Raw genomic sequence first — 11,036 nt, 5'->3', positions numbered from 1 at the left:
TTCTAATGCCACCTTCCCTGCTCTCAATACTCTACCAAATGCCATCCTCCCCTCCTCTCACCATTCTGCAAATTCCCCCCTCCCCCCCAACCACTTTGCCAAATCTGCCATTCTTCCTTCTCACTCTCATCACTTTGCTGCTGTGCCCTTTTCCCCACTCTCACTAGTGCAACTGATTCCTCACCTCCATGCTCTCACCATCACACCAGCCTTCTCCTCCAAAAATGCCCTTGACCCCCTATTGCCCTCACCAATACGCCTGCACGTCTATCCACCGCTGTCACCCATGCACCTGACCCCAATTCTCTCATCCATCACCACTCAATTTCATATTATTCCATAAGATTCAGTCGACATTGATGAGGTTTCAAATGTGTAGCCTACGTACAGTTATGTAGTTTATCCGGACTCCTGGTTGTAAACCTAGAAGTGTTTGTTATGTATTAACTTTGCCAGGTTTAAATTTTTTTTTTTTAATTTTAGAAACTAGGTTTGTGTATACTAAAAATGGTCACATTCAAATCAGTGTGTTGCAGTAACACCCATGTTACTACAACGTGCAAACATGTATGTACATTGGCTTGCTGTAGTGCCATTCACTGCATTTAATGCACCTTACCAACACACCTACATTGCAGCACACCACAAGATTTGGTAATGTGCTACTATGCATTGCGATGTATGGCGCTAGCCAAACCTGGTGTAGGTCCAATTTTCAGTCAGTTGTTGTGTGTAGGCAGCTCATTCAAATGAATTGAATTCATAATGCCTAACATAACGCGCATTAGCTCACATGCAATAAATGCCCTGCAGCAGACCGCCCTAGTGTGAATGGGCTCTGAGTGTACTTTGTTTCAAACTTTTTATTAGATTTTTCCAATACAATCAACAAGCGGTATACTTTTAAGATCACATTTTTGCGCGCAGGCACAAGACTTATCCATGCATTGAAATGTCATGTGATGTAACTATTTAGATATACATTTTCTAAACCTGTAGACAGCATTGTTAAACAAGAAATAGAAAGAGCCGCTCCTAGTAGGAGCTAGGAGATGGAAAGAGAAAGAAAAGTCCCGGAAGTCCGGGGGAGGAAGGATGTAGAGGGGTCGAAGAGGAGGCAGTGAGGTTCTACGTTCAGCAGAGGAGGGTCTGGAGTTTAAAGAGACGTCAGACTGTCCGGGGACAGAGTAGGGTGTGCGTAGTCAATCCATGGCTGCCAGATCCTCACAAACTGTTTATTAGTATCCAGAAGAATACTCGTCAAATTTTCATTTAGGAAGAAAAAGTCCACCCGCCGTTTGACTTCATCGAATGACACAAATTGCTTTTTCCAGGCTGAGGCGATCACCCGCCAGCAGTACATAGGTGGTCAAGCGGTGTTGGTCTCTGGTGAGGTTTGCGGGTTTGAGATGCAAAAGAGCCAACCAGGGATCACGTGCTATTGATGTAGAGAATAAGTTGCTCAGTAATCTAAATATTTTAGTCCAGAATCTGACAATCATGGAGCATGACCACCATGTATGGAGAACGTCGCCCTTGGTCTGACAGCCCCGAAAACAGTTGGCTGAGTGTGTTGGATGGAGATGGGCCAGTCTGGAAGGTACCAGGTACCATCTAGTGAGGGATTTGAAGGCAGTCTCCTGTGAGGTCACATTAGTTGTACATGTAGCTATAGAAGACCAGATCGGTGGCCAGGCCTCCGGTGTCGGGGCTGCCCCAAGGTCACGCTCCCACTTAGTAACGTAGGTGTGTTGTGAGGGGGAGGTTAATGAGTTCAGGTGGGAGTAGACTAGCAATACCAGTTTGGGGGTTGTAGGGTTACGCCTGCAGACCTGCTCAAACATGGTCATGTCAGTCCGGGACTGGGATGGTGGAAGAAGCGACGTCGCCCAATGTCGGAGCTGTAAGTACCGGAAATACTCGGACGTTGGGGCTTGCAATTTATCTTTGTAATACTCCCAGCCACGGACTGAGCCGTACACTAACAGGTCGCATAAGTATGTTTGGCCATGTGAAGACCACCAGGTAAATGCAAGGGGTGATTCGAGACCCGGTGGGAACAGCGGGTTTCCCAGTATGGTAAGTAATGGCCTAAGGGGGGATTGCAGTTTACTGGAGTATCTGTTTGTGTCCCATATTGAGAGGGTGTGGGCTAAAAAGGGGCTCGTCGTAGCAGGTCGTAGTCTGGCTGTTAACCATGGCAGGGAGCGTAAGGAGGTCTCAGGACAGGATAAGGCCTCCAGTTCTACCCATAGTGGCTCTTGTGGGGTTTGGAAGAGACTCACCAGTGGGGCTATTTGTTGTCGGACGCTCTGAGTGTACTTTGTACTGAATGTATGTATTTCAACAACATTTTGCACAAATATTGTAGGATGTACAAAGACTTGACTACTATTTTTTATTCTATAGGTCCCCTGCTTTCAAGAAAACATATGACTTGGTTAGTACATTTTCAAGTCCATAATGTGCTTTTTTTGCACCATAGTGAAAAATTGAAAAATTGACCAGCCAGTAAAAAGGTTAAACTAGAAGCCCGCACAAATAACAGCCAATGACTAATGCAGTATGAAAGGGTGTGTAAGTTAATTCCTCTGGCTTGTCAGGTAGTCTGAAGGAGAAATCCAGTATGACGTATGTCAGGTCAAATGTCTTCTGTAAAGGTTATCCTCTGATGTAACTGAGTGCCGAATTCTGCTGGTAGCGTATGACCACAAAAACCTGAATACACTTTATGCTTATCATTAAAAGTGCATGCATTTTTCATGTGTGTATTTTCTAGTTTTGGACAGTGTAGGACAGAGGTTCTTAACCTAAGTGAGACCAGGGCCCAGTACTTTCTTCCAAAACCCTCAATGTCCCAACAAAAAGAAGAAAGTGCATAAAAAGTAAAAACCAAAAGACAAAGCTCCACTACATATGGAATATACTCAGAGCTAAAAAGTGACACAAAAAACTGGATGGAACATTCCTGTTGGAGGATTTTTGTTCCTGCCTGTGCTCCACACAGAGCTCGACCCTCATTAAGCCACTCCAATTGGGTGGTGAGTAAATTGGTATATGGTGGTGTGAATGGTGGTGGGATTCTCTCCGTTGGCTATAGAAAACCCAGGCACATGTCTCTGTATACTCTGTGCACTTTATATACCCAAAAATAGACCTACTAGTTTTTTGGACATGTGTTAATTAAATGTATTATTTCTTGTTAGGGCAGGTCACAATCCCCTGAAGAAGCCAAGTTGTGAAATGCGTAGGCATTGGACATACATAATGTATTGATCTATAATGGTTATGTCTAATATGTCTAATGGGTCTAACATTGTTTTTAATTGGTTGCAACTGCTTGTTGCCCTTTTTTATTTATTTTTGTATGTATATTTGCAATATAGGTGTTATTTAAAAATAAAACTTTTCTACTAAACTTCAAGCCATGGTGTCATATTGTTTGCTACAATCCTTATTATGGCCAAGGTGGGTTCCACTGATAGCCTGGGTATAGTTGTTTCTGTAATCCGCTAGTTTCTAATACTGTGTCCCTTTAACTATTTGACTGAATATCCAGGGGCTCCCTTATGTTTGCACTATCCTCTACCGGTTCAGAGGTTTGCAGTGTTGTTGCATTTTACTTTTCATATTACTAAAGTCGTTGCCCACCTTTTTTTTATGACTCCGTAACATTTTTTCAGGATACTTCCCACATTAGGCCTTGAATCTTCGGGAGTGTTTTCATCCCAGAGATTCTTTAAGAGGTTTTTTCCTCACGTAGTAATTCACATTGCTTTTTTCTTACTTTTCCATTTGTACTTCTAGTCTTTTCCTCACCCCACCTCTTTTTTCTTTTCTTCCTACTCCCGTCCTTCCTTTCCCCCTTTATCCTTTCCCCTATATACCAAAAACTTTTAGCTTACAGTGGTGCCCAGATCATCCACTATGTACAAGTTTCAGGTTACATCAATTATTGCCAGAGGCCTTAACACGCCTGAAAAGAGAAAAATCCTTCTTACTGACTTAAAAAGACTAAAGACACAGGTCGCTTTCATTCAACAAACCCATTTTCGTTCTGGCCGGATAACTTCTTTAAGAGATACATTTTTCTTTTGGGTTATCATTGTTCGGACAGGGCTGCCAAATCAAAGGGAGTTTCCATTTTGCTTTCTTGCATGGTTCCCTGGTCTTTCATTGACTCAATGTTAGATCCTGTTAGTCGCTACATTTTTGCAAAAGGCTCCATAGGTGAATCCAAAGTAACCTTAGCTAGTATACAGCCCTAACTCTCACCAGGTGGATTCTCTAAATTCTGTCCTGACCCGACTTGAATCATTTTTGGAAGGTTTCTTAATCCTTGGGGGTGACTTCAAACTCATCTAGGACCCAAACGTGGACCTATCAGGGGATAATGTGGGAATTCCCCCCCCGGCAGTCTTACAAATGCCTTGACCATCATTTGAGTCTTTCAAATTTAAAAATCATCTTCCAGAAATTTGAGGTTCTTCCGGTTGCTCTTGCTCCTTATCTTGTACGTTGGCTCCGAGATGACTTTTCCTTCAAAGTGGCTAATGAGGCTGTTAGATATCTAGGGGTGTGGATTCCAAATGATCTGCAATGTATTTTTCAATTAAATGTTCCTCCCTTACTCACTGAGGTCCACTCGTTTGTTCATTGTAATCTGGGATTTTTCTCCTGGTTGGGACGTTGTAATTCCATTAAAATGTCCATCCTGCCTAAATTTATTTTCCTGATGGATTCCTTGCCAATAAAGATTCATGCACATTTTTTCTTGGCCCCCAACCCCACGGAGGTCTTTCCCTTCCAGATCTGGCAAAATACCACGCCACCTGTCATCTAAATAGATTGATTGGCACAGACATTCGTCCACTAAGCTTTGGGTTCAACTGGAGCAGTCCTACTCACCCTTTCCTCTGGGGGGGCTTCCCTTCTGCTTGGACTGTACTTCGATGCCGTCATCTTTGAAACTTCATCCAATCATCGGCCCCACACTTCTGGTTTCTAAACGTGCACCGGTAGCCTCCTCTCCCTCCCTTTTGTGCCGGTTTTAGGTAACCCTGACTTTTTACCTGGCGCATCTGATAGGACGTTCTCTTTTTTACAATCAAAGGGGAAGATCAGTGTAGTCCACTTTCTTGAAGGTCCCAGATGGCCGTCTTTATCTCTCATGACTGACCCAGTGGGACCTTACCGATTGCAACTCTGGGCTGCTCTACAACTGCGTCCCTTTTTAGGAACTTTTCCGAGGCCTTTGGAATTCTTACTCAGTTTGAGAAGCTATGCTCTGAATCAGGGTCCCTTGCTCACGCATTCTCCCTTATTTACCACCTACTAATCAGTCCGGCGGACAACTTTTGCCCTTACCTTTTTCGATATTAGGAGCGCGAGTTGGATTGTTCTTTTACTCCAGAGGAGAGGCCGAAAATGTCTCTTTTCTCCTTCAAACCCTCTGTGAGTTTCCAGATTACAAGAACTCAATTCTAAAATTCTTACAAGGTGGTATCTGATGCCAGTTCAGGCTCATCGCTTTGATCCTTCAACTTCTGAACAATGTGGTGTTGTCATGCAGATAGAGTAACTCTCCTTCACATCTTCTGATCCTGCCCCAAGTTGAATACGTTCTGGGATGGTGTGTGTGCTTACATTCTTTCCTAAGTATACGTTTATAGTTTCCTCCCGTCTTCCCTTTCCCCTCCCCCCCCTTTTTTTTTTCTTTCATCGTCTTTCTTTCACTATCTCTATATTATTTCTTCTTTTTACATATTTATAAGATATAAAAACCTCTTCTCTCTAAGGATTCCTTACTTCTCAGGTAGACACATAATGATGCCCTCAGGAATCTTCTGATTTATAATTGTTTTGTATTTCTTATACAAGATTGATTCCTTTTGTATACCATACTCGTATGTTCATTCTGTCTCCTTTGCTCAAAGATGTTCATAAATAAAGAATTTATACAAAAAAGGGTAAGAGACACCCTGTGAGTCAGGAACTGACCTGCGTTTAGGTAACTGGATGAGCAGATGTTTTGTTTGTTTTATTCTATGGACTTGATGTACAAAACCCTCCTGCATTAAACTTCATTTGTTTATTACCTTGCTGAATAAAAGTGCAGGACAAATCTGCTTGCAATGTCCATGGCATAGATAGAGAGAGGGCGGGAGAAAGAGTGACAATAAAATAGAGAGTGAGATAAAATTAGGATGAAAGAGAGAGAGAGAGAGAGAGAGAGAGAGAGAGAGAGAGAGAGAGAAGGAGAGAAAGAAGGAACAAGAGATAAAGTATGAAGAAAGAGAGCAAAAAAATTAGACATAGGGAGATTGAGAGAGAGTTAACTTGTTGCGACATTGTTGAGAATCATAAACTGAGAGGCTGCAGAAAACTGACTTGTTTAAGGCATTTTTGTTCTAGAGGGAGAAGTGAGGAGGATGGAGAAGAACATATTCAGGAAGTGGCACAATAACCCGAAGAAGACTGCCTTGTAATTTTAAGGAGTCTCTGAAGAAATAAGGATTAAAGAAGTTGTCTATCCAGGTGGTCCAAATAATGTTACATTTATCCATAGTGTCATTTTGTTACGCAGTGAGCTTCCCAAAAAATATGGTGTCAGACATAAAAGTGAAAAATTGTTAAAGGGTGAGCACAGAGGTCGTTCAGGAGTATATGGCCATTCATTTAGCATGTGTCAGACATTCTTAAACACAACCAATACCATCACAGGCACCAGGATCTACATGAATGTGTGTTCCCTGAGCCAGCATCTCAATCCAGGAAGCAGACTGGATATTGCCTGGAGAAAAAGGTAGATAATGCCATTGTCAGAGCATTGTACTGTGATCTCTGAGATAGGTAATAAATACCTGTAATGGTTATACTTACACGTTACTTATCATGCAATAACTTACCATAAAAACAGATCTGATGCTAGGTTTACGTTAACAAAGGTATTCTTGTATTCTGTGCTTTCACACTATTGTCACTCTACAAACTAGTTTAGACTCTGTTTATAAAATATCTTTGAACTATAATGAGCTGACAAATCGGGATGAATCATAATAAGGTGTAAGATTGGAATCCTATAGGAGAATAAAATATAATATGAAAAGATCAGGATTTTACTCCTTATGGCATAATCATTCTGCCTTTTCAAGCATGTGGCCAACCAAGAAATACAAGTATAGATTAAGCAGCTCTAGTTTATTAGAGTAGATTATATGACTCTTCTCAGTCAAGACTATTATATGATATGATATTAGATGACCTTCCAAATAATTACTCATCGACTGGAAAGGCAAATTACTACTCTCTCTCCTAATGCCAGTAAGTGTAAATAGGAGGAGTGATAAAATCTCTTTAACGTGAACCTCTCATTACAAAGCACATTTCAGGTGAATCAGTACAGCACGTCAGTAATTCCAAACAACATTCAGTGATCTAGTCCCTTCTCATGCCATAAATAAAAACCAAATAAGAAAATAATTTAACGGGTATCCATGTTCAAAAACTAAAAATAAATCTGTATTTCTATATTGAATTTCCATATTTTTATATTGAAGTTCTATCCCACTCCTAATACCCATATTGATCTAGACGTTTATAAACGTATTGAAGATGCCCATAGGATGTACATCCTCAGTGCAGTGACACAATTTCACCCAGCCCTGTTAATATGCACTTTCTTGTGTCACCGCTCTAACTAAGCCAAACTACATCTCAATGTCTGAACGTTCCACAATGTAACATCGTCATTGCTTGCTGGAAGTAATCCATGATGAGATATGTAGTCCTGAGAAATTGAGATTGCATCACATCAAGTCACAGGGAATGAGACGCAAAGTAAATTGGGAGTGCAAGAAGTTGATAAGAGATGTTTCAAGTAAGCTTTGATTGCATTATTAAAATCAACTATAGTATGTATTCTTATTACAAAGCTGGTGTTATAACAGGATAGTATCAGGATAGTATATGTTGTGACTAGAACTGATCTAATTAATGGTCCCATCATAAGAATGAATGAGAGAGACTGGCTTGGAGATTTTGCATTGGTAGGCCACACAGCATGAATTTGACAGGAGCATGTACAGAAAATACTTTTGGGGAGTGCTGTGGGAGGGGGGTTACCTTAAAGGGACACTGTCAACTATCCATGTAGAACAAAGTGACAGTGTGTTTGAAAAGGTATTGTCACCTTAAAAATTTTCCCTTATATCTCCTGCCTCTGCCACAGCCTGCACTGAAATCAGAGGTAATACCTGGTGTCTGGGGCTAGGGGAAGCTTCCCCCTACATCAACCATTCTCACCAGTGCTATGTGGAACCCTAGGGTTCCTCCAGAAGTTGCTAATGGTTCCTTTATCTGTAGCTGATTGACCTCCCTTTTGATGGTGCCTGCATAGCCACTTGGTGGAGCCAGCTGCATGACACTAATGATCTTCTTAGCTGTCTATAAGGGTGGTACACTAACCACCACTGTAAGGGGGCAGTCTTCTCATTGGTCACCAATGTAAGGGGCATTTTCCCCCTGACGTCCAATATATTGGTTTCCACAGGGGTTCCTTTAGAACCCAAAAAATATTTCAATGGTTCCTCTGGAGTAAAAAGGTTGAGAAAGACTGCTCTATGTTATTTAACGGTTCTTGGGCTTAGCAAATGGCAGCTAGACCCAAGAACTGTCACATGGTAGCTGGTCACATGCTCTCCCATAACACAAGGTAAAGTGAGTATATCTTGGTGGGAACTGGATGGGGGCTCTTTACAAAAGCACTGGCACTTTGCGCTGAATTAGCAAGGTGGCAGTGTCTCTTTAAAGGATATGTTTTATAGAAAGGAAGCACATTTGCTGACGGTTGAGTATAGACTTCCCAAGTTAGATTGGCAACTAAATCCCTTTTTGTTTTTGAGGTAATGAAGAAAGAGTAAAACAAACTTGATCATTTGGGCAACACTCATTTGTCAGACATTGTCTGTTTTAGTCACTATCTCCAAGAAAAAAAACAACTTTAAAAAGGAAGCCAGAAAACAGCATTAGAAGAATACATTTAGATCTACCGACCTTAGGTCCCACTTTCTGGAGGCAGCAGTGTCATCTCTGTTCCTTACCGCTACTTTCAGGGAAAGCTTGGTGCTCAAGATGCTGCGAGAATGTGCTCCATATTGCTAATGCTTTCTTGGCACCCTTTTAAGTTTTTTAAGTAAGGTCGTCTTGCCATAATTCCCAATTCTGTTCCTGTCTGCCTGGGAGTTTTATGTGTTTCTGCCAACCTTGTATCTTCCAGCGCCATCCGTTGAATTCTACAGAATATAAAATAAATAAAACATTTAAGAAGGACATTTAGACGCTATCATACTGACTCAAGTGCAAAAATCTCACCAATAGAGTCCCTGTGATGTATTAAAAAATGTCAGGAGGTTTAATTCTCCAGCATCTACCGCAAAATGGTAGACTGACAAATTACAGTAGATAATAAGGTCACCAACACACTAAGGTCCACTTCATCGTTCCGTCTTCTTTTGACGTTTAGATAAATATGGTGTCACAAGCAAATACACGTTTCTGAACCACATGTGGTCCCATCATGAGGCAAAACAACGTAGTCACATTGTTTTGTCTCATAAGGGGACCGCATGTGGTTCCAAAATGTTGCATTTGCTTGTGACACCATGTTTATCTAAACATCAATAACAGACGGATCGATGAAGTGGACTTGGTGTGCTGGTGACCTCATAATCTCCTTTAGTCTTACAGCGCCATCCATTGGCCATTTCAGCACCCATTTAAGCTACACATAAGGATATGTTGGTTTGGAGTGCGATGGGACACCTCTGAATGACAAATTACAGTATCATACCTTTTAGGGACATATTTATAAAGTAGTGATTATGATATTCACCCAATATTTACTGCACCTAAGTTTAGAAATACTTTAAGATGTATTATTTATTACAGCCATTTATATAGCACTGACAATTCACACATTCCTTTGGACACTGTACATTTGAATCAGTATGGTAGGTAACCAGTAATGTCACAGTTCATCTACAGTGTATGCTTGTTATGGGTTAGCCTTGTAGATGAGCTGAAGCCATTTTACCAGTGTGAATGCCAAACACTTAGCATTTTCAGAAATGGAGGAGCAACAAATACCACCTCCACATTTCTCTCAGCACAGCTCCTGGCTGCAATAGTCTCCTTTACTTCGCAGCTGTCCCACGCTGTAGCTTTTCTTCACCACAAGATGTTCTAAGTCTCTCAGGGTAAATGTTGCTCAGCACCATTCTAAGATTGAGGAAAGACTGTGACTGCAGAGTGCCTTGGCCCTGCCCCCTTAGAATGGTGTTTTGCACTCACAATGTATTGTATTGTCGGAGAGAGCGGTGCTGATTTCATCACGTCAGCGATGCTTTCTGCATCATCCAGGACAAAAAGCCACTAGGAGAAGACCAAAGGGGTCCCAGTATGTCAATACATCATATGAGAAAACTAAGTCCTCTGGGGCATTAAGATTAGCATTGGATGTACAAGAACATTCCCTGCAAAATTCTGCCTACATTTAGGATCACTAAAATACGACACCACTCCTGCCAGCTGCAGACATGGGCTGATCAGTGTCAGCACCTTGCTATGTGCCTGTCTGCTGTAGTAGAGCTACAATACTTCTCACGGTTAACATGACTTAAGAGTGGTGAAGCCCTGCCACCTGCTGGGCAAATACACAATTTCACTCGTATGCAGTCTTTAACATGCCCATGCAGTATAGAGATAGAGGTTCACTTAATTTTCTTCCTCCACAGCAGAATACACTCCTCTTTTCTTCCATACCAGGGGATCCAAGGAAAAGACAAACAGGGTTGTTCACAAAAGGGTGAAGGGTTTGGAGAAGACAGGAGAAGTGAACAATCTAGGACAACATAGCTGATTTGGAAACATTTTCCAATTCAGCTCACTTTCCAAATCAGCTATGTTGTCCTAGATTGTTCACTTCTCCAAACTCTTCACTTTACTGTCCCTAACAATACTAACACCCTGGCCGTCTC

The sequence above is a fragment of the Nanorana parkeri genome, unplaced genomic scaffold (genome assembly GCF_000935625.1).
Source record: "Nanorana parkeri isolate BGI_ZX_2015 unplaced genomic scaffold, ASM93562v1 scaffold547, whole genome shotgun sequence".
Taxonomy (NCBI): Eukaryota; Metazoa; Chordata; class Amphibia; order Anura; family Dicroglossidae; genus Nanorana; species Nanorana parkeri.
Note: the sequence above shows the minus strand (reverse complement) of the source record.